Source organism: Anser anser (genome assembly GCF_964211835.1).
Source record: "Anser anser genome assembly, chromosome: 14".
NCBI classification, from domain to species: Eukaryota; Metazoa; Chordata; class Aves; order Anseriformes; family Anatidae; genus Anser; species Anser anser.
In genome coordinates, this window is record NC_139735.1 from 16,508,859 (window position 1) to 16,533,710 (window position 24,852).

Sequence of the window (24,852 nt, forward strand, 5' to 3'; positions counted from 1 at the left end):
CCAGAATCAAAACTGTTGAGCCCTGATGTCAGCTGGAAACCAAATATGTTAAATACAATTGCACCTGATAAGTATTTTTAAAGTTAAAATTTTGTTTAGAAATGGTTTTGATTCAAAGAGTCACAAAAACTTTGTACGTTCAAAAGCTCAAAAGGACAAAAAAAAAGCTCCCTTTAACACGATGATAAGAAGTCGTCTACAAAATGGCCAGAAGACTGAGGCTGTAGGCAATGCCACAGTAAAAAAGAACCAACATAGCTCAAGGCCTTGGAAAAAGATAGCTGGTATTAAAATCTCTGCAGCATATCATAAGCAAGGGGAAAGAGGAAAAAAAAAGCACATACAGACTGGGCGATGAGACGCTAGAGAGCAGCCTAGAAGAGAGGGATCTGGGGGTCGTGGTAGACAGCAAGTTGAATATGAGCCAGCAGTGTGCCCTGGCGGCCAGGAGGGCCAACCGTGTCCTGGGGTGCATCAAGCACGGCATCGCTAGTAGGTCAAGGGAGGTGATTGTCCCGCTCTACTCTGCGCTGGTGCGGCCTCACCTCGAGTACTGTGTGCAGTTCTGGGCACCACAGTATAAAAAGGACATGAAACTGTTGGAGAGTGTACAGAGGAGGGCTACGAAGATGGTGAAAGGCCTGGAGGGGAAGACGTACGAGGAACGGCTGAGGTCACTGGGCCTGTTCAGCCTGGAGAAGAGGAGGCTGAGGGGAGACCTCATCACAGTCTACAACTTCCTCGTAAGGGGGTGTCGAGAGGCAGGAGACCTTTTCTCCATTAACACCAGTGACAGGACCCGCGGGAACGGGGTTAAGCCGAGGCAGGGGAAATTTAGGCTCGACATCAGGAGGGGGTTCTTCACAGAGAGGGTGGTTGCACACTGGAACAGGCTCCCCAGGGAAGTGGTCACTGCACCAAGCCTGTCTGAATTTAGGAAGAGATTGGACTGTGCACTTAGTCACATGGTCTATAATTTTGGGTAGACCTGTGCGGTATCAAGAGTTGGACTTGATGATCCTAAAGGGTCCCTTCCAACTCAGGATATTCTATGATTCTATGAAAAAAAAGCAGTTTTATTTTCCTAAGTTTCCTAATGCTGAAATACAGTTCCTTTTCGAAAATCTCAGATGTATTTTAATTTTGAAAAAAACAAACATATTTTGTTTTCAATTGAAATAAAAGGCTTTCATTTTGTTTACCAACAGCAGTGACAAAAGCAAATACTTGCAAAATAACTGTGAACAAGAAAACAGTATCGTTACTGGCATTAATTCCTACCAATACAGGATGCTAAGTAGGTTGCCTGAAATTAATTTAAAAATATGAATTACATTCAGTCACAGGACCATAAAATTAAACAGTCTAACGTATCAACTCTTGAAAAATACACTTGAATATACTTCCCTAGTGAGCAGTGGTCTAAGCTATCAGCCTTGGTAAAATGCAAACCCCAGTAAAACACAAAACGTATCCACTGAGTTTAAAAGACAGCACTCGGTTAACAGCTCCAGGAGTTATCGGCTGTAACATCGCTTCCCTCAACCCATGGGAAGTTCCTGCACTCCTCCCATAGCTCGGGATATTGTTGATGAGTATTAGCATGAAACAACTGGCAAGGAGTAGTTTCTTATCTCTTCTTCTGACACATGCAGGAGTTTGTGAAACTTACTTTTTATGCTGCTGCTACTGCTTCCAAAAGTCATAGGTTTGGGCTCTTTTTTTTTTTTTTCCTCCCTTCTTCCCCCTTCAGAGGAGCAGAGTATAAGGAACAGAGAGGATATTATATATATCCTTTCTTGCCCTCACCTACAGGCAGGAGGCTTTGAAGTGGAGGGTAAAGACATAACAGTAGGTTTGCATCCTTACAGATTTGGAGTTGAAGTAGGAGAGGCCATTGTGTTCTTCTTGAACCATCACATTTCCTGAACACCTACCTCTCTGAAGCTGCCATAAAAGTTGAACTCTTGTTTTACAGACAGTGCAAGTTATGTCCAAGGGTGTGGTAGGGTAGAAACACCACTACACTCTCTCTTTTCTGATGGGAGAGGTGGAATTCTTCATAAAAGTACTGCCTCTGAACTTAGTGCCATCCACTTTCACCCTCTTCATCCCTTTCATCTCGTTTTGGTTAAGGATGTCGATTTTTGTATCCCAATATGTAAGACTGCCACATATATTATGCAGTTACTGGAATTTACGGCTTAACTAATACCATTCCAAGTCCTGAAAACCTCGTCAAGCATTTGTTAACCTTTCCTTTTGTATTTACCACATAATAGTAAAGCTTCAAGTTCAAGGTTGCAGCCCATCTTTAATTCTATTAATATTACAGGAAAGCAGTTCTGGAACATTATGGCCCTTTAATTATGAAAAATTAGTAATGATTAGCATGGCTGTATTTCACAAATAAGACTGTGGTCTTACTTCTGCAACCTGAATCGATAGTGTTCCTGTAGAATTTGGTTTGCTAAATCCACTGGAGTGGAGGGACTCGATAATTCCCTTTTAAACCTACTTTTACAATTTCCCAGCTGTCTAGTTCTCTACATTTGTCATGACAGACGAAGTTAAATTAAAAATTCCAAACCATCACCCTAGGGCAAAGCCTGATAGAAAAGTGTACAGCAATATTCTTTAAAAACAGTAACAAAATATATCCCAGCACTATAGAGAAAACAGACTGTAATTTTTCTGTGTGCATTTACCACCCTAGTCCTTTTTAATAGATGCAATTTTCATGAAATCTAATCACAAAGCACAACTCAAATGGGTGTCTCATAATATTCTTTTTTTTAAATAGCCTAATTCAATTGGTCACAGCAATGGAATCTCATATTCATGAAGGCATTTGTTTAGGCACAGAGGTTAGATGTCACATCTGTGATTGATAATGTTTGTTTTGTGCTCTCCTTTTCAATAACTCTTCACTTTAAGCAGCATTTTGCCTCTAAACAGGAGTGGGTGTAAGGACACTCAGCATAATGGAATGGGCCAGGTTTAATTCTCTTAATCACTTGGTCAGGGCAACAGAATTAACTGTCCACATCTGTTCCCTCCGAGTGCACATGCTTAGTTCTTCCTCTTATGCAATAAAGGAGTGCAGGGTCAGGATGCCACATCTAGCCTGCCTTTTCCTCTAAAACAGAATCCATAGAAAACCCAGACTGACTGTGGATCAACACAGCTGATTTTGGACCACAAAGTACTTGTGATGTGGCAAAACAAACTCAATTAAAAACAAACATTAACCAACACAAATAAAAATAATAAATAAATAAATAAATAAATAAAAACACAGCCCAACTGAGCTTAAGAAAAAGAATTTCTACAAGGACCACAGAAGATCTACATCAAATAAATGATACCAAGATACTACAAAACCACCAATAAAACCCTGACAGAAAACGGTTGCTTGTTGAAGGTAGTCTTGATCAACCGCTGAAAATGGAGCTTACCTGTACTCATAGTTAGGGGCTCTGTTCAGGCAAACAGATTCATAATAATCAGTTGAACCACAATGGCAAAGATGATATTCAACATCATTAGTCACATAGATAGAGAGCTCCGGCTAGCTGCTCCAAGTCCAGGGAGGGTCAGATTGAAAATAAAATTTGAAAAGGTAGCATTTTATAATGGTAATTAATTCAGACGCATTAGTTTGTGTTTCTGCCTCGCCTGTGAAACCCTGTGTTTCTGCATTGCTGAAAGCAAGATGATGGAGGTCAATTGTTCTAAGCCCCTGGTATCCACAAAATGGTAATTACCATGGTGCTCAGTCTCAATCTGGAGCCAGTAATGAGCCACCTACACTCACCCACTTTTGACATTTGTATCAAATATGCTTGTTAAAGGATGAATGGACACAGAATATTAAGTTCAGGAAAAAATAATAATAATAATAAAAAAAGGAGTTAATGCTGTGAAACAAACACTGAATCACCAAAAGGGGAGGGGAGGAGTCACCAACAGCTGGGTAAGGACAGGGAACAAAACACGGTCTAACAGAGAGCGATCTTAGAGAAGGTGACAAAAACAATTAGTTTTTAGGAACAGCTGGACTATTTTCTGGTAAAAGAAATAAATTATTTCTCAAGATAAAGAAAATACCCCCTCCTTTAAGACCAAGGGTTTCCCAGTAAATTCTACATCTCACCACAAAGCTGCTCCCTGTAACAGGCATCTCGAGACATACGGCATGCAAAAGGACAGACTGTCAGGAAAGCCTGCAGGTCAGCTGACAGCAGGAAGGTGAGGGAGACCTGCCTGAAATTAGTTCATTAAGAACTGATTAAGAAGCTTTTTCCTCATTTACACCATTTGCAGAAACATTTGTGGTATTGTGTTTGGATGCTGTGACTACTTTCAGTTGGCACTTTGTCCTTTGACCTGAGCTAGGGGTGACTTCAAGATAACAGGTTAAACACAAAATAAGCCTCTCTCAAAGCTGCTGCAGTCCATAAAGTGAGGTAAAACACCTCTTACCTTCCTGGTTACCACATCACAGGGTAATCCACAAAACCAGCAGCTGAACATGCCTGCGCAGGAACTCTGCAGCCGGGGAGCAGGGCTGAAGCAGTCCGGCCCTGAGGCATCATGCCAGAGCCCCCGAGTCCCTCGCTGTGTTGTCACATCAGCACCAAAACCTCATCCTCCTGGTAACTGCTGCTGGATTCTACACGTGCAGAACCCAAGACAACAGCACTTCAAACCTGACTGTGGACCTCTGATGTTATCACTATAGTAAATAATAAAGAAGTGCAAATGAGGATAATAATATTGCTTGTTTTACATGCAGAAGGTCAAGGAGCATGAATTAGTTACTCTCCTGTGTAGGCCACTGCTGGCTGTCTGACGGGGAAGAACAGACTACAAAGGACACTGTTTCCTCTCTCCGAGAAGCAGAGACACGTGGTGCTGTGATTCTGCCTCGTCTCTTCCACAAGCGTGCTAACAGCCAAGGAACGCGTAGGAGAAAATAATCAACTACTGTCTGGAGATAAGCAACATATTATTTCTCCTGGGAGCAAGCAGGGGAACTGGGACACAACAGCTGTTTTCAGTCGCACAATTTCTGCCTTGGACTGTTCCTGCAACATACGCTGCCCTACTACGGCTTGAAAGGAATAGCCCATATTTATAAATACAGAGAGATACGTAGATATCTGTGGCTATGTGCATGTGTGTACCTGGCTGTACTGAAAAAGTAAGAAGAAAATATTCTTCCCACATACATTAATGCAAAAGTAAGGACAAAATATCCTTCCCACATACACTTAGTTCTAAGGGTGCCTGCTAGAATATTTTTGTTTTAGAAAAAAGATTACTTGATCATTGGGTCATGTCCTTACTGCATTTAGCAGTATGGGAAAAAAAAAAAAAGTACGAATGCAAATGTAAGTCATAGAAAAAACAAGTATTTATTTGAATTTTTAAACAGTCCGGCAATTTCTCTTCTCTGTATAGAGCACATGAAATGGAAAAATATGTTATGAATGCAAATCCACTACAAGTGAATGTGTACAGAAAGAGAATTAAGATACTAAGTGAAGTCTAAAATATTTTTTCAACCAGAACAAGTGAAAAGTAATGTCCTGAAAAGTAAACACACTTACCTAAATCTGGTTTAACAGGTAAGTCAAATCCTCTAACCAGTGTATTTTTGTACATTGATCTAAAATTCATCCAGAAAACACTTGAAATGGTGCTTGAAACAACAGTTTTTCATAACAGACATTTTTTGAAACTTTGGCTAAAATATTCTGATGTGTACCTAAAAGACTAAGTGATACATTTAATAGCATTCAGTCATCATATAATTACGCCCAGTGTATATAGCAACCATTTAACAATGTAGCTAAGCCAATTTAGGACAATATGCTCATCCGCTAAGCTATTACAGCTTAGAATGACGTTCTTATCCACTTTAAAGTTCAACTTACCATTAATTGTTTAACACTAATAGAGTTCTGAATAAATACAGTCAATGAATTAGAATGCTACAGATAATTGTAATTAATGTTGCTGTGTGTAAAACTATTTTCATACACAGTAAGATAGCAAAGAAGATGGCTTTGCATTCTGCTAATGAAGTCTGAATTCTTCTATTTGAACAAAACTACTTACCACCACCATCTTAATCCAAATTAAAAAAAAAAAAGTTCAGATAAAAATTAAAAATTAACAAAGAACTTGTTTTACAGCAGAATTATTCTTACTGCTGTTAGTGAGCTCACAGCAAGTACATCTGCGTTGTAAGATTTTCCACATATGTATATATACAAATGTGTATGTATACATAAACACACAACTTCTCAATAACCCTGATTTGTATCATTTTCCAGCTTCAATTTCCTGTCTGTTACTTCCCAAGCCTATGTTCTACCTGTTTCTTTCCAGTTTCTATATTCAACTTGAATCTGGGGGAAAAACAAACAAACAAAAAAATCAAAGCCAAATAATACAAAGGATTTTCATCTTTATCTATCCGCCTGTATCTCTTGGTTATATAATCACAGCTGTAATTTCTAGCAAATGCAGACTCAATCAGATAACACAATAATGCTGGGGAAGATCTTTCAAAGCTGTGATCTGTTGTAGAATCAAACCGACCGTTTTGAAGCTTCAAAAAGTTTCCATCAAATGACCAGATGGAGATGCAATCGTTCAAATCTTCTACAGCAAAGATGAGTGTGGTTATACCTTGAAACATCAGCTTCTCAATCATTTATCTCATAAATACTGGAAAGAAAATTTGCAAGAGAAACTTTTTCTCATATGTTTCTCCAAAATTATGCATGAGTCTGTACTGAGATATGCCCTCTTTGGTCAACAGAGTACTTGTTTGTTTTCTGTTTTGTGGATAAAATCATTTTACATTTACTTTGCTAAAATTAAACTGTGAAGTTTCCTTGTATACCGCGAGAGCATAAGCATTTTTCTGCCTGCCAAATGTTCTGTTGACATCTGCATGTCAAGAAACATTGTGTGAGATTTTAAAAAACAGCTTACCACGTCAAATATGAAAGCTTTGGTCAAGATGTGCAATTTTACCCAAGTTGTAAGCTAACTGAATTAAAGTTGAATTGCCTCTCCTGCATTACACCATATTATTTCATCCATAGAATTAAGGGGCAGAAGACTGAGGGGAGTCCCATGTGTCTAAGACTGAAACCCAGAATATAATGGTGGGTGCTGCTGTCACCTGCTTTGTTTCCTCATACTATTAACAAGTTTAAGGAGTGAAATGTTGCCACTGAATAGTCAAATAGAATAAAATTTTATGGTACATAATGAAGTTACTTGAAAACAGTAAGGCTTATGTGAATTCGAGTCACATAAGCAAAGATATCCTCCAATTAACTGTGAACTTGGTCGATAAAACCAGAAGCAGCATACCTCAAATGAATAGCTTCTAATGGATGTCTATAAAGCACAGACTATAATAGAAAACACTTTAGCATGGTATTCACAATTTCTAGCTATGGAAGGGTTGCAAGCTACCAAGAACTGGTTCAGATGCAGCCTTACTTCCTTTTAGCCCACAGGCTAATACACAGCTAACACTTGGCAAAGAATGCAGGAGTGATGACTTAGCAGAAAAGAATCGAGCACTTAAAAAACATGAGTAGACCCAGCCTTTACTGTTCATACACAAACAGGCAAGTCCAATTTTCTTGTAGTTTTTTATTTAATACTGGATTTAATCCATTTTCCTCGGGTCAAGGCATTGCTGTTTTCCATATATTTAGATGCAACACCAGGTGTTTGAACACCTCTTGCTATGCATTCTGAAGAGTCCACATAAGGCTGCTCATCTCTGTTTAGCAGTGTAGAAATCAAAGCTGACTTTAAAAAATCCAATATTGCATTCTTTTTTTTTAAAGCATTATGAGATAGTCTCTTTGAGAACATATTTTATGTAAACTGTGAAAGAATGAAAGAAATCCATAGTACTTGCAGTTTGAATCACACACTGCATTCATATTCCTTCTAACTACTTCTTTCTCAACTTAAACACCTTTAACCAAGGTCCTAAACCACCCACCTTATATGACCAAGCTCCTCCAAAATTAGGTGCTTACCATGCAAATTTTAGATAGTACCTGCAAGTGGCTAGGATAAAGAAACACCGAATTTTCTCCAGACCTGTCAAAAGACATGACTGCAGGTGCAGTTAGGGTTCTAAGTCCACTCGTGGTATTTGCTACATATACCAAATTCTTTGTGAGAGAGAAACCATAGCTATCTGGAAACCTGCACGTTCAGTTGTGGAAGGATATGAGACTGCAGCTAACTGGGCATCAGTATTTCAATTATAAGAACATGCAATAAATTAAAAGCCCACTCCCCAAAAATATGACAGTCAGAGTAATAGAATAAACCTCACTTCACCATAGCACAGACCTTGGAAAAGCCCAGAATTCAAAGTGACAGTAGATTGAGAACAAGTCTGAAAGTTGATAAACTGTTCAGGAAAGGTCTGTGACAACACGTTTTGGTTTAACACGTTCATCCAGAATACTTCCTATGTCTGATGTGAAATGCGTTAAGTGCATATCTAACCATCATGTGTACTCTCTGCACTGACTGTTGTCAAAAGACAAGGTACCCACGTCCAGACAGATAGAAATATCAGAAACAGAAAGGCCATTGCATTTGCTCATGTTCTGTCAGCTTGTCACAGATTACAAAATGAAAAATCTCTTCTCAGGTATAAGGAACCCGCTCTTAATTTCTCATATAGGATACCCTACCAATAAAATGATGATGGACAGAACTACTGCCATCAAGTGAGAGGAGAAAACAGATGAGCCCGATAACAAGGCTAAGAATTCCTACACTTCTGATTCAGCATAATCCATTCACTTCGTACTTCATGTCACGGTTCCATTAGAGGGCTAGATCCCCAGCTGCAGCATGACAGCCGTTTCCCTTATGACAGGCATGTATTAGTAAGGCAGCAGAAACCAAATTAACGCGAATCGTGCTGTCGCGCAGAACTAAACAAAGCAGTTCTGCACCACCGGTGCGGGGCTCGTGCCGCACCAGCAGAAGGTACTACACAAGGACATTGTGCTATGCAGTTGGGCTTCTACATGCCTTGGTTGTTAGGAAGCAGTATGAACTAGATCTCAACAGACAAAAGCTCTGGAATCTTTTGCATCATAGTGAAGAAAAATCCCAGAGATTAGGACCACCATTCAGAGCCCCCAGTCCCATTACCTCCACGCTCTCACCTGCACTCCTGCCATTCTGCCTGGCCCCAAGAATTAAACAAACCTTGCATCAGCTATGAATTCATAACCTTCCATGCAGCAGCTAGGCAATATACTAACTCCCTCTTTAACATCTTACCTCAGAAAGCTCCATGAGCATCACATAGAGCTATTAACACAACAGCTACTCCTTTCCAAACAAGATGCTAGATAACTTCAGTATTACCCACAACATAACCAAGGATTTAACAGTCATTGCCAAAAATAATCATTACGTTGAAGGTATATGAGAAATCTCTTAGAATAGGTTTTGCCCAAAAAATATATACTGTGAGAGTATAACAGAGAATCAAATTAATAAGACAAATGTTTTAGAAAATGAGAAAGCAATAAAGCTTTACGTGTCATTCTTTTCTCTGAAATAGTAAATTTAAGACCTGCAATCCCTATCATGTATGTATTTGCCTAGTTTTGTTACAGCAGTTAAATGCAGCCTAATAAGGTATACAGATTTTCTTCACAGCAGTTCTAACCTGCTTTACTTTTTTAAAAAATGAAATATTAAATAATATGCATTTGTAGTAAAATCATGCATTTTACTGTACTTTGAACTGCATTGGTTTTTTTGTTTTTTGTTTTTTTTTTTTAATTATTATTTTGGAAATAATACATAACCCCTTCTCCAGTATGCTGAATGGAAGAGAATTTTTCAGATCTGTCATAGAAGCTTTTTAATATCTCATGAGGATTAGGATGTTAAAAATAAAAATAAAATAAAAAAATACAACCTGCATTTCTTTCCAATTTACAAACATAGATCCTAAAATGTTTAATAGTGAAAAAGTTCAGATACAATACGAATTACTTAATTCAATAATAATTCTCTAAGTTAAATACCTCCTGTTAACAAAAATGTGTTTCAGACTTTATCCTAGATCTTCACAGAACAAGTAAATCACACATTTAACTCCCCATGCTTACTTTTTGAAGGAAACAATATGTATACATGTATATCCTTCCAAAAGGTAAACCAAGTTATCTCAAGACAGGAACAAAGTAACAGCCTATATGGTGTTGTGCTTTCTTCAAAATAGATTCTGAGCAGCAAGGATTTCATGTGAGACTGTCTGCTGAGCCTTAACTTGAACTATTCATTTGTAGTCTTACCTTCACTTTAAATTACTGACACACAGGAATAGGCAGCTTCACTTTTTCTTTCAATACCCAACATTTTAGACTTTTTTTTTTTAAAAAAAAGTTTTATTCTGTGTTTACTTTCTATCACTCACGGAAACAATCAGTTATCTAATGCTTAATAGAATAACGTTGCTGCTAGCCTAACTAGGTCATAATAGGAATCAGTATGCTGTACAAAAAGTGTACTTTGCAGGTAGCTAAGGGAAATTCACTTACGTATACTACAGTAGCATCACTAGCTGAGGACAAATAGATGAATGATTCACAAATGCAAATGAGAAAAAAATAATCTACAAAAAGAAAACATATTTGGGTTTTAGCCACAATTTAGCAATTTGTTACAAGATGTTCCAAGACAAGACACATTCCTTCCATTGCCCTTGTAAAGGCGTGTGAACTGTGTAGCAGATAAGCCCCATCCACTACCACAGATCAACGCCAAAGCTGCACCTCACAGAACATCCAACGCCCCAACAGCTAACGCTACTACAACACAAGCCAACTCCAAACTTACAAAATCGAACTTTTACACAAAAGTTAGGTATTTTTACATCACTAAGTTCTTGATTTAGTCATCTACAGTAAAGACAAAGTTGAAAATACAGACTAGGTCTAGAGTAATGTGTTCCCTCTGCAACATGCCACTGCGTTGTCTATGATGGCTATTGAACCACCAAGTACAAGTTAAACAGCAAAATGAGACTTCACACAGTTCTGCTTTACCTGTCAGGCTCAAGAACACCATCTCACCTACGATGTCTGAAAACTGAACTGGGCTTTGGCATTATACATCAAGCTAAACAGCATCAATTCTCTTCTGAAGGAGCCTAACAGACTAGGTCTGTTCTTCCAACAAATTCACTAAGATATGCCTAACGATCAGAGCTCTACCAGTGGTGGTGAAAGAGCCTGTTTAACAAAACCTGAATAAATACTGCCACATTTGACAGATTTTAAAGCTAACAATTCAGCAGCCATTTGCTATCTGACCTTCATTAGAATTTTTTTCGTTATCATGTTGCAAAATCTATTACATTACTGACTGAAGCTATTAGTCACTAGGAAGCCACAACCATGTTCCCCAAACTGGGGAATCATTATTACCATTAATTTCAAAGGAGAGCATTAAAAGAGAAATATTGAATATTTTACCCACTAATTCCACTGCAAATTATATTATAAAAGCAGACAGGCAGGTTATGCCAACCTGGATGATCGGTTATTTTTTCTGAACCCTTTTGTTTTCTAGGGAAAGCCTGAGTAGTACCTAGGGCATCGGGGGATACCTCGATGCAACTCGGAGCTCCCGGTGGCTGCAGAGGGCACCTGTTTCCACATGTAAAAATCTTGGTACTGATGCAGTACAGGGAAACAAGGGAGAGGCAGGGCATTCCCTCACAAGGCTATTACAGCTTAAATCTTTTAGCTTACTTCATTTTGTATACATTTGAGGGACTACCATGAAGACTTTGCTCCTACTCACATGATTTCTTTATGATCTAAAGCATGATATACTTCTCTGTGCTTTTATTTCACATCAGGATCATTTACCAAATAAGAACGCTTTCATTTTCTTTACAAGGTATTTGATGTGGTCTCATTACCTATTCAGGTGATACTGCTATACCTAGGATACACTATGCCAGATCAATTGCCTGGAATATGCAAATAGTTATTAGTGCAAAATTTCAACTGCAGAGCTAGAAGGTTGCTATAGCACTTAGAGAACAGCTCAGCGAAATAGCTGTCTTATGCTCTTAGCCTTGTTCCATACATTAAGGGGAAAACAGTTGAACTAAAAACACAAAAGCCCCACCTTATAATCACAATGCTTATTGTATGCAAGTTCCAAAACCCTAAATGTGCATGCATGCACAACAACGTATCTGTATACACAAACTCCATCTCAAATAGCACACGAACCGCTAAAAAAGGTCTGGTTTTACCAGTCCTAGATCACCCAAGTTTTCAGTTGTCCTAACTCAACATAACAGGTCAGTAACTTCAAAAATACATTCAATTTCTATGATACGTAGTCAGAAAAAAAAAATCGGTGTGTGATACAACTCTGTTCAGATTCATCTATTTCCATTAGTAAGTGCTAGCCCAGTACTTTGTAGGACAGCCCAGTTAGGAGAGATGCCCATAATGAAGTTTACTAGTTTGTCCCCTAACAGCAAGTCAGTATCAATGGCAATTCTATCAGTGTAGGCAGATGCTTGTCTAGTCTGTTCTGTAGTAACAGTCACAGTGAGGATTTCACAGCCTCCTCAGATAAAATATTTCAGTCCTTGACGACTGTTATAATTTGAAATAGATTTTTTCCCCCCTCTAATATCTAACCTCAGTCTCACTTGGTGAAACTGATCCAAGCCCCGAGGAAGTCCTAAATGAGAGCAGGGTTGTGCAAGGCGCACATGAAGCTATGGCAACTGTGAAAAAGAACAACTAACCTTTCTGGGCTGGAATTCCTGTCTGGCAAAGAGAAAGCAGAAGGATGAGAAGTTCTGAGGAGGAAAAGCCCCTTGGAAAAGAACCTCAAACCTAAGACGAATAGAATTTAAAGCGTTGAAGAGCTAGCTAGCAACTGGGGAGCCCAGTTAATAGTTTGTATATGGCTACATTTTGTATGCAGTTACCATGACTTTGCCTCTATATGTCATGGCACTATAAAGAGAAGACAACATCGTCCTGGAAGCAAGCTTTAACTGTAACACACACACACGAAAGATGGACGATGAAGAAAAGGAACAAACAAATACACACAAAACAAAACCCAAAGTCTGTCTCCACTATCAGAAAGAAGCTATTCTCTGCTAATAAAACTGTGCAAATTCATCTTGCAAGGTCTTGAATAACATACATACAGCAGACATAGAGAACTCCATCAATAAATTGCCAAAGAAAACTCCAAGATACAGCATATTCAGGTTTCCCAATGATAAGCTTCCCATGGAGATACTGCATTCTGTGTACTGTTTTCTTGAAACATGATTAATGGATTGAGTCATATGAGAACACTGAAATAGTCCTTGCCAGGTTTGTTTCAGGCATAAGAGCAGCTCTTGGTATTCCAAAGCTTCAGCTTTAGCCAACACAGAACTTTAGAGGTGGTGAGGAAATGGAAACCAAGAAGACACGGAGCATGCCATCCAGATTTTAGTGCTCCTACCCATCTAGGAGAAGCAGACATGCTCCCACATTACACCACTGGTCACCCTGAAGTACATCTACCCTGCTCACTGCTTCTCAGAAGATTTCAATCTTGCAGGAGTTTAAAAAGAATTGCTGAACTGGGCACCCATTATTCTACTGAACCTGAGCCTGGGTAATTGAAAGAAGAATATGGTCCCATCATGTGCTAAAAGGAATCGGTGGGCAGGTCACCTAGCTTCCACATAGTTCAAACATAATATAGCTATTTTAGTTGTTTTAGAAGACTCTTGACCACGGTCAGAGTAATCACAAAGGGAAAAGATAGCTTCTATAATAAAGCTGTTTATCTGAAATTAAAAATTGGATTACTTTTTTTCCCCCTCCTACACTACTGGAACCTCATCCAACTTCTGTCACCTTTCAAAACACTTTCTAATTGAAACATTTTCATTAAAAAAAAAAAAAAACACAACAAAAACGACAGCATAAGGTGCACAATTAGCAAACCTAAAGACAAGCATCTTTCCACAAAATTGATACATTTCAGGCAGTAAATTCAATTCCCAAACAAATATACAACAGCAGGTCAGGAAGGAAAGCACAGCTGTTAAACTGAGTGAGTGAAGACTAACCAGCAGACTTTTGTCCGCTGCTAAGAGGCAACAGACCTGGATCCTAATCTACAGAACCATAACAGCCCTTTTTCTAAGTGGAGAATAAACCCATTTTTCAATGCATTAACTAATTCTGCATCTTTGCTTTCCTTGTTTAAAAAAAAAAAAAAAAAAGTGTGCTTTCTCTGTTACAGAAAGCTATTACAGTTTTACTGTGTGAGCAAACAGATATGTTAAATAACTGCTAAGTAGAGAAGATGAATAATAGCTCTATGGACTTCCACAGTAATCAAAGTGGAAATAAACATTCATTTATAACATTCTGCTTTTACCTATAATCTACCAGTAATAGACTCAAACAAGATTCCATAAACAATGGAATAAATGGCAGCAAGTATTCATACAACTTCTGACAACAAGATAATTAGTCGACAACAAACATTAAACTAGACCTTCAAAAATTCCCATCAACGTCATCGCTGAGGAGAGCAGGGCAGGGAAGAAAGGTGGAGAGGAGAAACAAGAGTACCATCCAGCCAAGGAGATTCCTTTTTGGGTCACGGCATAAACTTGATAAATTCACCAGCCAACAAAGAAAACATTATTTTAAACAATACAGTGTTGCCTACCATGACTTCTAACATGAGCAGACCTGTTCTTAATAAATCCATGGATTTATAAATCAAAATGCTCATGGACTGAGTGAACCAAGTCACATCACCCCTGCTCAAGAGGCTTGCAATGCATCTGCGCTATCAGTAAGCTTACAGCAGGCAAGTGAGGTGAGAAGACCACAGCAAGGAAAAATCTTGATCTGCACTACACTTACTGGGCCCAGGAAACAAACCACAGTAGCATGCTTCTTCCAGCCTGCCATGCTTGCAAGTTGAATTTTTTGTTTGTTTGTTTTTTGTTTTTCAAGCAAGACAAAACATAGAGTAACACACAGCTGCTCTTTTACTACCACGAAAGTCCATGGTTTTCCTTCCATTTGCACCGCCTGAATGGTATACAGCAATCTTAATCCAAGTAGTAAGCATTACTGCTTTAACCTCCGTCATTGCTTGTGCAATGTGTGCTGCCAGGCCCCATCTTTTTTTCCTGTTCTTTAAGCAAGAAAAGCACTTTGAAACAATGGAAACTTGCCTCCCTACCCAGTTAAAAAAAAAAAAAAAAAGTAGTTTGCATAAGCAAGGTTTGATCCAAAGTCACTGCAGTCATTGAGACATCCACTAACTTCAGCTGCCACAAATTCCAGCTTATATATAAGTGTTTGTTGCTGTTTATTTGGAAAACAAAACTTGTTAGCTATAAATGATAGTGGGCCATAATACTAGCACAGCAGAACCTAAGTACTAAACAGCACTTCATTAGCAAAATTAAAGTGACATCTAATCATCTTTAAAGTTTCCTTCTTTAAAAGACATCAATTAATTTAAACTGCAAATGGATGACGGGGAAATCATGTTCTAGCAGAGCTTGCCTTAAGCAGGTGATCCTTCCTCGCACACAGGCATCTGAAGACCAACAGGACAGTAATGACTGTTTAAAGGATCAGACCATGAAATTCAGACCTAGCTATTCCAGGCTTTACCATCTTCCTATCTTTGCAAATTTAAAGAAACTCCTGCTCTACAATTCATAAGGATAAGTTGTTTTCTTGGAAATTGACTCAAGATTTTTAAAATACTAACCAGGTTTCAGCTTTACTGGGGCTAATCCAGTCTAAGCACGCATAGGATTTATAACATTTCCTCCTAGGGGTCAGGTAATTTTCAATATTCAGAAGCAGTCAGGTATCTAGGGCTTGATGGAAAACCTTTGGCAAACAAAGGTAGTACACAGCAGCAACCACGACAACTTTCGAAGAGTTCTAAACCCCACACCTCATATCACTTCTCCTCCATAGAAAAAAAGGGAAATAATAAGTATTGTGGTTGCCTCCTTTGCATGGCACCAGAGGGAAGAAGGGAATCACCATCTACACTGGAAGTATCAACAGCATCTGAGTTCTGACCTCCCCCAGGAAGACTGCTGAGGCGATGAGGATGTTCTCCCTATCCCTTGTGCAAAGAGGAAGGGCCATTCAGAAGCTGGCCTTAAACCAATTGGGGTACATTTATAAATTTTCACCTTGTAACATAAGCTAACATCAAGATCTCCAGAACTGGCAGCGTATAAATACCCCAGTACTTACCCAGCCAATTAAAGTGATGGGTAGAGAACGAGCATGAGGAAATGCTTAAGCTACTCTGTAAAAGAGTGATCTATTAACGGCTTGTATTTCAGCCCTTTTGAGAAACACAGGGGGAAGTGATTACTGCTCCTTTAAAGGAACAATGCAGGAAAAAGAAAGGCAATATAAGCCTGGAGGTAGCTGACAGAGAATGCCAGCTGAACTAGAGGAACCTATGGAGGCCCCTAGGACTGCTGGAAAGATGGAAGAAGAGTTCCCGTTAGGTAATTAGAGCTTCAACTGAAGAATAAATACTCCACAGGCAATCCACGGGTTCTTCTCACCTCTCACCACTTCTCTCCAGCAGTGACAGCTGCTTGTGAAAGTGAAAGGGAAGGGCTCTCTAATTCAACTCATTAGCTGGTAATCCTCACTGGTGGTGCAACAAGGAGCACAGTACCAGGAGGAGCTGCCAGCCCCTCTGCCACCCCAGGGGCTCACCTTCAGAACAGAAATGGAGCCAAATGGCCCCAAATACCAGTTTGAAAGAGAAAATACACATCCCACAGCAGCTGAGGCAATATTCAGGTCACTTTTTTCTGCACTTGTCTCCTCCTCCCTCTTCTTCACACCCCAAAGGGGAAGAGATGGCTGTTGTGTAGCCAGGCTCCTGCTGCAGGAGGTGGCACCTTTCTCCAAAATGATCCCAGAAGCAGGAGGAAGAGAATGCTGGCACTCATCTACTGTGAATTCACTACCGCAGCTTTTTTTCATGACAGTAAGCTCGGTTACAACAGAAAGCATGCTGGTTATCAATGTCATGATCTGAAAGAGACTATTTCTCTCCTTCACCCATCTAAGATGAAACAAAGTACCATGAAGAGATTTCTACCCTCCAGTGGGCCTATTTTAGAAGGAATACTGAAATAATTGTGACTTTGATTCCCTAAAAAAATACTTCAGCGAGTTCTGCTGCACAGTGAGCCACTTAAGCATGGTCCTGAACATCTATGCAGTTTTCTGCAAAGGTATGTTCTGTGCAGTTTCACTGACATCATTTCTCAGCCCCAAGTAGGTTCCACAGAAGGGGTAACAATGTTGTGGTCATCCCTTACAGTGTGCAACCCTTAGCAAGTAGGAAAGCTGAAAGAAAGGCAACCATACAGCTTATTCTATATTCTGCAGCAGGGGCCACTGCTGTCAGCTAAGATTTGCGCTGGAATATTATGTACTTGGGTAGTGCTTAACAGAGCTGTGACCTCCAAACTCAGCACTGCACTAGAGACTCTCAGGCTGCTCTGTGCCCACAACAAGGAGCTGGAGGGAAAGGAAGGAGAAGACTTAGGTTAGTCTGTGCTGGGAGACCACTAAAGCCAGCTCGCTCCCCGCAAAAAAAAGATTTAGTTCCTGTTGTGACCTATCTTATACACAAATCTTAGTTACTTTGATGCTTTTTAGATTACTAATAATCTACCTTACTGTCTACTTCTCATACATATTGTTTGGAAAGACTAAACCACTAAACATACACCATTTATGTCAGGTGCCTTATCTAAAATTCCTAGATTCAGATTTCTTTTTCCCAAGGATTTTCAACAGACACAGATGCATGATCAAGTCCAGAGGGACATTAAGAACCAATCATAAAGGCAGAAGGCCTACAGGAAATTTTGAGCATCTTATGTGTACCCGCTCATCTCTACACAGTCAACTTTCTTCAAAAATCTGGTCTCTACTGCTTCATTTCCCGCTTCCCTGAACAGCTTGACAGTGTTCCTTAGCTGATATTTAGGCCACGCTACCCTAACAGAAGTAACTGATCAAACCCGTGCACCACACACATCACCTGTATCCTAACTGCTGGCAGACGTTCACGTGTCACGTGAATGCTAACTAATTCATATTTTAGGCAGCTGTATATGTATAATACAAAAACCCAGACAAATCAAACTGTTCCGGCATTATTAAAATTAGAGATCCACTTTCATGGTACCGGTGTGTTTACTTACAGGAATACTTACAACTATCATGTTTCAACTCACTCCAATATTTAGACAAATCTTGGTTTATATAAGAAATTTCCCCTTGATTGGGAGCAATCTGCCCAAACCATTATTTTTCCTGTGTGATTCAGTAACAATGCTTTTGATTTTGGTGCCCAGTCAGCTACATTGAAGTGGAAGAGAAAACGATTTCCCCATCCCTGTATGGACTTACATTTTTTTTCAGGTTTTCATGCAACACTGGTATACCATCTCTCTATCATAAAAAGCACTGGCAATTATAAAAACATTTTCTGTGTCAAAACTATGTGGAAAAAAAGTTACAAAAAATGCCTAGAAAACACCCCCGAAGAGAAAACTCTGCATTACTGACCATACTCTTGCCAACTCCAGATGGGCAACGATTTTCTGGATGGCCCTAAGCAAAAAAAAAAAACAAAACCAGATGCACCAAGAACCTGCATATACGTACACTTAAACCTGCCCTCTGTGTAAATATGAACTAACATGAGAAATTATTTTCTCTAAAAGCCTAATTATTCAGTAATGGTGCTCACCAAGGGAGGTATCTACAGATGACAGCAGGACTAGGCAAACAGCATGCACTGATGGACACCTTTAATGAAATTTGGTTTGGATTTTTTTTTATGTTCAGTATACTTACATTAAGCTGCATAGCACTTGTTATAATTTGGTTCAAAAATTAATTTAACGTAGCAAGCATGAAATGCTTAATATTCCTTTCTAGAAAGTACACAGTTTATTTACCATAATGCATTTAATATTTACGAATGCTACTTTATTTCAATTGCTGCAAAGCCAATGCCTCGTTTTTCCCCCAGAATCTGATTCCAATATAGTATTTCCTAGTACATTGGCAAGGTACATGCAGCAAGTAAAGCGAGCTTTATTTTCAAGATAAAGAATCTTTTCTCTAGTGTCACTGTTATATTTCATCATTAAGTATTCTGCCTTTCTAAATACCTGATATTTTTTTGCTTGAAAAAGGTATTTACTACCTTTTTAGCATGTCATACAATGTTGGAGCACACAATTGTGATAACTCTTATTTCAGAGTAGATAGCTGTATTTTAAATAAAGATTAGAAAAGCCACTAGACAATCTACACTTGCAAAATGATTTGGAAAAATCTGTTACTTATATTTAATAGAATATGTTACGTTTTACTATTTTTACGTGTGTTTATACATAAACCCTATCCTAGTATGGAACGATGACTTCAGAACAGAATTCGTGTAGTTTCCATGCATTTATGCATGCCTTTTTAAAGTTCAAATTTCCATGATATAGTTTACATGTAGTACAGTACAGACCATTCAAAACCACAATTCAAACAGCACCAACACTCTTTACTTCAGCTTAGGAAAAATGACTTTCCTAAGCATTTTTCCCAACAAGTAAATAGATAGAGATTCTTACAGAGCTAACCATGGAAGCACATACATGGAGACGGCTGTTTGCCCTGCTACCCATGGGCAGCGATGTCCAGCACGGCTCGTGGCCTCCAGGTGCTGTGCTACATCCTGGAAGGCCTCACCTCATACCTGCACTAGAAGCTTCTCGGGTTCTTGCAGGCTCTGATTCAAAAAACAAACACTAGCTGATGTCCCTAGGACCACGGAAGCCTCGCATGAACACGTAAGCAGGAGAGGATGGTTCTGTACTTATCCCTTGCATGTTTACCACTTCCTCCAAGAAGCAGCATACCAGCAGAAGCCCGGGCACCACTCCTCACGTGTGCGGCTGCGGGTACAGCACTGGCTTTCAACCGCTGCCTCTCACCTACTTCACATAGGACCATCCACGAGGATTTTACATACAGGTGGTGTTTCCTTACTTTTAAGAAATCTTTCACTGATATGTTCATTAACTATTCTGATAGGCTAGCATATGCCTGCAAATGATCCCTCGTGCTTTCCTTGCCTGTGTCATCTGAAAAACAACAGATAAATCTGGAGACTTCAGACGAGTTGAAAGCACTGAAAGGGAGCTACAATATACCTGAAGCTCATACGAAAATCCTCCAAGAGCAACTGCTGGTGCATTCTAAACAATTTTAATACACATTTGTAAATCTAAAGGGTTACAGTTTCTGTTTTGGTTAACTGTACACATTTATATACCAAAGAAGTCCCTGAAGAACAAAACTGGAATGAAGAATATTATCGAGAAACAAAAAGGGTGATACCTTGTTCTTAATTTCGCCATACCACCTGGCCGGCATTCACAGATTAAAATGAGAAGACAAAGACACAAACACAACACAAACTGAAGAACTCACCCCAAAGCCAAAATCCCCTACCTCATTACAACTTTGTTTTCCGTTAATCCTACAACAAAATATACATTCTACAAAGCCTGCTTCTGACTTAAAGACATGTGACTTAAGATCAGTTTTTTCCTTAACTATTACCCCAGAACGTGTCTGAATACTGCCACTGGTGTAAGGCAGTGGGGTGCATCCCGTATCTACTCGCAACCTGCTCAGCTAACCCTAAATTTATAATCCAATGTTGCGCGGCTTGTTGCTAAAAGCTTATAATTACATCCCTATATGGAAGACTACTAGGTTATTAATGCTCCTCAGTAAACATCAAAGGAGACAATTTATTACTATTTGGCACTGAATGTCAATCAATTCAACCAAAAAGAACCTATTTTAAATGATAATAATTAAAAATTAGTAATATCTAAGCTTAATATGCTTCCTGCTTATCCGTAAAGTCTATTTGATAATATGGAGTTAGTCAGCTAGGTGGATTTAAAACAATGTATTTGGAAGTTGAACAGCATTATGAGATCCCAGTGCAGACCAATAATTGTGAAGCAAAATTCAGCTAACAGAGGATGCCCCAGTGCGTCTTTTAAATCCGTATGTGGATTAGGTGAGACTTTATAGCAGAAAACATTTTACTTTAGAATACCTTGCTGTAGCAGCTCAGCTAAATGAAACCTGTGACTCTGAATAAGGATCAGAACACGGGGTTCTTTAAGGCTACGGGAACAACCAGGACACAAATTTGGTCCGTTCTGTGGCTGGAGCAGTCAGACACAGGCAGAGTCATTTCATACCCTACCTCCTACATAAAGTACAAGCACAGGGTACATGGGCTGTTTTGTGCGGTAAGAAATGAGCGAGATGAGTCACTCGCTACCAGTTGGTGAGAAGTCTCTGGATGTGACACCGCGGGTCATAAGGTATGGACCAGTCCTGCATGTGTTTAGTATCAGCCAAACTACCTTTTCTATTGTAGCACTACAAGCACAATATGAAACCATTCTTCCTGATAAAGACCTTGTGAAATTGTAAGTAAAATATAGTAAAAAAAGCCTAGGGGAAAAAAATGCCACTTTCATCACATACTGACCTTCTGAAAACACAAGTCAGGACTAAAATATCTCTGATCAGTTTAGTAGAAATTGATTTAATTTATATTCTAAGGATGTCTTTACTTCTATGCACGCTATGGGTTAAAAAAGAAAAAGCAAAAACCAGACTTTTTAAAAGTACCTATTTATATAATAATTTTCTTTTATTGAAACTACCATTCCAATAAATGTTTGGTCTTATCTTTAAGCACGGACTTTAGTGGTGCTGCTCCTATGTGTGCCTTCTGCCAAAAACATTAAGGATTGAGGGATTAAATTCACAGTAAACGGCAAACAAACACAAAACAGCTTTTCAAACATCGGTATATTGACTTGAGTGGTCTAACAGTGGCTTGAGCTTTGTCTCCATTTAATATGACCTTCGGTTTAGTTTGACCTCTCAGGCAAGAAAGTCTAGACATTGACCTTGATTGAACTGAATGAACATTTTCCCTTTTCTATGCCGTTCTAAGTAATTTTAGGCACAAGATCATTGATCCAGCTTACACCATTACTTACTCTAACAGTAATATTCTGCACAAGAAATATTCTTTACTGCAGAAACCAAAATGACAGTATTCGACAGGAATATGCCAGAGCCATGACCATAATATATCACAAGATGATATATGTTGCTGTTTTTCCCAGAAATAAAAATGTTCTTTAAAAAGGCACAGAAACTTGACTATAAGCCCCCCCAAATCAATGTTCCTACCGCTATTAATCTGTGTGACCTAACAAGAGCAAGTACCTCCTCTGTTTTCTCAAGCAGCTCTTTGACTTTCAGTGCAAAATATTGAAAATACAGTTCAACCTAATTAAAGGAAAAACATCACTAGTGATGTTCATGTGTTAATTTCTCCCAAGCTACATAAACAGTTGAAATCTCAGTGACACAGAAGCATGATAATTTTACTTTCATTATCCACATTAGAAATAAGCACCCAGAGAATTTAAAGATTACTGCTTTCATATGAGCAGTATTAAGTAAGAAATGTTTTAAAATAAGCAGAATAAAAATTCAAACAGATAATCCAGATCAAAACTTCTTTTATTATTATTATTATTATTATTTGAATAATATGCTGAACATGTGATAACATTTGAAAAAATACTGCTGTGAGTTCTTGGATGATGTTGCCAGGACAGTAAGAAGCCACAGCTAAAAAAGTTTTTCTCTCAAACTGATTTAAAGCCCAGAACTCCCAGCCGGCTTCCTGCATAGACAACCACGTAAATCCGCGCAAGATACGAATACTTCTCATTTATTACTCAGAGACCAGAAAGCTCAACATAAGGGCCAAGCTAAATTCATCTTTAACCTGGTTAGTGATTTGCCAATACACAGGAAAATAACGCCCAAATGCATTGTTTGCACACATTTTAAACCTTGCCAATGCAAGAAATACCGTCTACCTTCAGACCATCAGCCCCTTGTAAAAATCCACTTTCCCTGGCCCTTTACATAAGCCCCTTTGCAAAACACCTGCCATCATAAGACACAGCAGAGATTCACCCTCCTGTCACATCGGGATAAACTGAATTCTAATACAAACATCTTGAAGACAGAATCACCTCTGCCTGCATTCTTCTGAAGTTTGAAGGAAAACTTTCAGACTGCACAACCGAGGTGAACTATAACGCTTGCATGCAGTAACCTCATTAACAGGTGCTACCACTTCTTCGCCAACTCTGCCCGTAACATGCAAGGACTGCGCTTTGGAGCCACACGAGATGCCAGACAGCATGCCATGAAGTGCTCTAGGAGGCTGTCAGATAACTACACATGCTTATTGACAGCTAGTATTCCGTACTGGTTCAGGCAAGCCTTATTTCCTCAGATTGCTGCATTACTGCTACTTCTAGGCTTCACTTCTTGAAAACGCACGCGTTTTGAATTTCCTGGATCTCACACACTATTCCTCCTACACAACTAAACCTGCGATCACCACAAATCCTTTAATTCCAAGCACCCGCACTTCAGTTCCGCTACTATACCTGCGTGCTCTGCGTTAGCGAGGTTTGGTCCATCTCCACAAGGACAAAGCAAACATCTCACCCCCAGCCACAGCCACACGCCCGGGCTGCGGGCAGGCAGACAATGCCCGGCTCAGCGCCCCGAGCAGGACGGCTCGCTCAGCTCGCTCCGCGCGGCGCGGGCAGCACGGCGGCAAGGCGAAGCCGCCCGCAGCGGACAGAAGCGCGTTTACACGGGGCCATCCTAACAACAAGTGCTGCGGGGAGGGACGGGGACAGGGAGGGAACCGCGGCGAGCAGCGGAGTTGGGAGCTCCGCCGGCATCCGCGCAGGTGCCTCGCTGGGGTCTCTCCGGGGTGCGGGGTCGGTGCCGGGCTCGGCCCCTCGGCAGGCGGCTGCCTGCCGCCGTCCTTCGCTGCCAGCCCGCGGCACTGATGCAAAGCAGCGGTTTGGGCGGTTTGTTCTTTTTTTTTTTTCTCTTTAATTCCCTTTCGGAATACAAATGCACGGCGGCTGGAGCAGCGCTGGGGGCTGAGGCAGAGCCGTGCGTGCTCCGAGCACGGGTGGAAGAGGAGGAAATAACGGGGGGGGGACAGCGCCAGGAAGAGGCGAGCCCGGCTGCCGGGAGCACCGCGGAGCGGGGTGAGCGCTCGGCGGCGGCCCAGGAAGGCGAGGAAGGGGCCGGGAGCAGCGGCGGCAGCAGCCCCGCGTACCAAGGGCAGCGCCGCGGGGAGGGAGCGGGGGAGAGCGAGCGAGAAGCGGGGAACGGAGCATTACCGGCGGCAGGAGGAGCAGCCCGAGAGCCTCGCAGCGTCGCTGGGAGAGAACTTCGCGCCGGTGCGGCGGATTCCTTCACTGCCGAGGGACACCCCCCGCCTGCTCTGCCTTCCCTTCCCTCCTTCCCTCCCCTCCCGTCCCGTCCCTCCCCCGAGGAGCGGCGCAACGGCAGCAGCCCCAGCCGCCGCCCCCCGGCTCAGCGCGGAGGAGCCGCGGCGGAGGGCGGGAGCGCGGCCCCCGTCAGCCCGTCCGTCCGTCCGCCCGCCAGCCGCCCCCCTCAGCTCCTCTCAGCCGCCGCCGGCCGCGCTGTGCCCGCAGCCCCGCCGGCCGCACGCGCCGCGGCC

The 24,852-nt window shown here is 40.6% G+C and overlaps 1 protein-coding gene across 39 annotated transcripts in view; it reads right to left on the minus strand.

The window, feature by feature from the left end:
* The window catches only part of TENM2 (teneurin transmembrane protein 2), a 1,465,234-nt gene that overhangs the window by 643,109 nt on the left and 797,273 nt on the right, over positions 1-24,852 (minus strand). For 2 of the 39 annotated variants that reach the window (XM_083799333.1, XM_083799323.1), the window contains exon 1: positions 24,509-24,754. The exons of 35 other annotated variants lie outside the window; for them this stretch is intronic. The gene's annotated coding sequence lies outside the window, so the exon portion shown is untranslated. Of the gene's footprint in view, positions 1-16,202; positions 16,224-16,382; positions 17,363-24,508; positions 24,755-24,852 lie in introns of those variants that run through there. 2 more of the 39 variants (XM_083799325.1, XM_083799329.1) reach the window with 2 other exon arrangements.